Here is a 3,356-nt window from a genome sequence, read left to right on the forward strand (position 1 = left end):
TCACTGGGCCGTGTGAATGCCCCATTGTTAGGTCTGCAGACAAAACGGGGGCTGCTGGAACTAGCCTCAGGGGCATCAGGGTTTGCAAATTGAGCTGCAGCAGGTCACACCTCTGCAAACAGCCTCACGGTCACACTGGCCCACAGGAAACCGTCTTCGGGCGAGAACGCCGCTGCTAGCTGAGCAGCCCTTCGCACCCACACGTTATCACCTCCGGCTCATCAGTCCACCCCTGCACTGTCCCTGCTGCATCCTACTTCCTCAGCTGCTGGGGTTCTCATGGGGTCGCAGAACGGGGCTGCCTGCTGCTGGGGGGCAGGGCGGCAGAGCGGTGACCCCCCCACACACATACCACAGTTGCCAACTTTCCTGTGGTAAATCAGCACCCCGACTTTCACAATCAGCCCAAAATCAAGCTAATCCCTTCTCAAAACAAGGCCAAAACAAGCCAATCCCTAAGAACCCCAACATTCTATGTGACTAGATCCCCCCAGCGTGCAGTCTGGGACTGGGGTGGGCCCGCTGTGCACCCCTGACTCTCTCCCCTCCTTGCCCCTGCTTGCCCCTTGTCCCCGCTGCCCCCCCTTACCCCTGCTTCCCCCTTGCCCCTACATGCCAGGAGCCGATCAAAATAAAAGAAGCAACAAGCTACAACAAGCGACAAGCTACAAGCCCACTAGCCAACAAGCAACTCACAAGCCAATTAAGCCAAAAATCAGCCCAATTTCTGAGGGGTTTTTTCATGGGTTTGGCATGTCTGACACACACGCGTTGCCTCTGGTAATAGCTTTTATGGGTTCAACTGTCTGTTGGTGAGAGAGACAAGCCTTCGAGGTCCACCGAGCTCTTCTGCAGGTCTGGGAAAGGTCCTCAGCGTGTCCCAGCTCAAAACAAGGTGGACGAGATGGTTAAACATAAGGAGTTAACGCGTTGCAAGAAACCACTCCGAATAACACAGGCCGAAGAATTTCACCAGTTACTCCTGTACTGAGCGCAGTGACTTGTGTTTGACTAAAAGCATCTTACGGAAAGGCATCGAGACATCAAGAGACGGCGCATCCACCACTTCCCTTGGGAGTTTCTTCCAGTGATTAATCACCCGCACTGTTAGACATTTGTGCCTTGTTTCTAACGAGGATTTGCCTGGCTTTAGCTTCCAGCCTATGGTTCTTGTTCTGCCTTTTTCGGTTACATTAAAGCGCCCTTCAATAGCCAGTATTTTCTCCCCATGAAGGCTGTGACGGGGCAGAGTGGCCCCGCACTGGTACCTCAGGGGTTAACCCTTCCTTCCTAGCAGAGGAAGCCATGCCCTGGGAGCTCTGCTGGGAATGCTCCAACTGGAGAACAGGTATAAAAGCCGCAGAGCTGCTCAATCTGGGCTGACTGCCAGAGGAGAAGGAAGCACGCCGCCAGCTCCCGAGGAGAGACAGCTTGCGCACTAGGATCTAGAGGCCAGCCAAGCCGGGACACACCCTGAGGCCCAGATGGAGGACATCACAGGAGGGGAACAGACCGGAGGACCCCCCGAAGCAGAGAACCTGGCGTTTATGGTAGAAAGTGACCCAGGGGAGCTTTAGAGGCAAACGGCATTAGAGCCGCACAGACGCTCGGCATGTTGCTGGCTGATCCCCGCTGAGCTAGTGGCAAGGGGAACTTGCCACTATCAGGGCCCTGGGTCGGGATCCTGTGGAGAGGGCGGGCCCGGGTCCCCCTACCATCCCCCCCCCCCACACACACACGCATGGGAATTATATGGACTCTGGCCATTGGGCCACACTGCCCTGACACTTGGGGTGAGTTACATGGACTCTGGCCACTAGGCCGCACTACCCCACCAGTGAGGGGGGAGTTATATGGACCCTGGCCATTGGGCCACACTACCCTGACACTTGGGGCGAGGTATATGGACTCTGGCCATTGGACCACACTGCCCTGACTCTTGGGGTGAGTTACATGGACTCTGGCTGTTGGGCCGCACTACCCCACCTGTGGGGGGGAGTTATATGGACTCTGGCCGTTAGGGCCCACTATCCTGACCAAGGGGTGATTGCATAGAGACAGGCCATTAGGCCGCATCCGTCCGCCCACAGAGAGGCGAGCACCAAACTTGGGAGTGGCGAGGTTCTGACACCCCATCCCACCCCTCCACAAAGGCCCTTATTTGGTTTCTATTTAACGCCTGTAGTTAGAGCCGGTCAGGAAACAGAGGAGGAGGGGTTCTGAGGGAAAATGTTGGCAAGGATGAAAAAAAACCATTTGGCAGAGTTTTCAGAGGAGTGTTGAAGGCTGGTTTTCGGAGCGCAAAACCAAAACTTGCAAGAAAGGTGACAGTTTTTAAAACCTTGGCCTAACGATGGCGGTGTGACTTCATAGCCGAGACGCAGCCTACGCCAATGGATGGAGCTTTTCTGTTGTAGGAATGCCACACTGGGACGTTAGCTATGCTGACGGACACGTTCTTCCATCTCCATAGCTGTGTCTACAGTGAGTTAGGTGTAGCTCTGTCCATCAGGGATGTGTGTTGTTCATAAGAATGGCCATACTGGGTCAGATCGGGGGGGTCGGACTGAGGCTCCGGACTGAGGCCGGACTCTACACCGGGGGACGGACTGAAGTTCCGAGTAAACTCCCCCCCCCCCCCCCCGGAGCCCAGTCAGGGAGAGCCGCGCTGGCAGCTGTGGGGAATGGTGGTGGACCCTCCACCTGCCCTGGGCGAGGGGCCCAAGCAGCCCTCCACCCAGTGTTCCAGCCCCCCAGCCACCTCACCCAGGGCAGGTGGAGAAACCCAGGCTCCCCACAGCTGCCAGCATAGCTCTCCCCAGCCCAGCTCCGGCTGAGGGATGGGGAGACTCGGAGCCACAGCCCAGCCACAGTAAGAGCCGGGCAGACAGCTGTGTGGTGCCACGACGGACCCTCCACCTGCCCTGGGCAGGGGGCCGAGCAGCCCCTGTCCCTGTCCCCCAAACCCTCCTCCCAGGGCAAGTGGAGGATCCGCGCCACTGTTCCTCACAGCTGCCCGCCTGCTCTTACTGTCAGAGCTGCTCTCCGCCGAAATGGTCTGTGGATATAAAGCGGAGACCCACGGATTTGCAGGGCTCTAGTCAGAGGTTTAGGGACACTGAGAGCATGGAGTTGCATCCCTGACCATCTTGGCTAACAGCCATTGATGGACCTGTCGTCCGTGAACGTATCTAATTCTTTTATTCACACCCCTAACTGATGTCGCTACATCGACTCTGACTTTTAAGAGCTAGTCGACACTTCACAGAGCTAATCTACAGCTGTGCCGCTGGAGCACGTCAGTGTAGACATTTACTACATTGATAGGACAGGTTCTTCCTCCTTTCTGAGTGGCA

At 56.6% G+C, this 3,356-nt stretch overlaps 1 long non-coding RNA gene across 1 annotated transcript in view; it reads left to right on the forward strand.

Moving 5' to 3' along the window:
• Positions 1-1,404: 1,404 nt before the first annotated feature.
• The window catches only part of LOC115271391, a 22,622-nt gene continuing 20,670 nt past the window's right edge, over positions 1,405-3,356 (forward strand). The window contains exon 1 of the long non-coding RNA XR_003899946.1: positions 1,405-1,550. This is a non-coding gene — a long non-coding RNA (uncharacterized LOC115271391). The remainder of the gene's footprint in view (positions 1,551-3,356) is intronic.

Source organism: Terrapene carolina, unplaced genomic scaffold, assembly GCF_002925995.2.
Source record: "Terrapene carolina triunguis isolate 2854851 unplaced genomic scaffold, T_m_triunguis-2.0 Scaffold843, whole genome shotgun sequence".
Classification (NCBI taxonomy): Eukaryota; Metazoa; Chordata; order Testudines; family Emydidae; genus Terrapene; species Terrapene triunguis.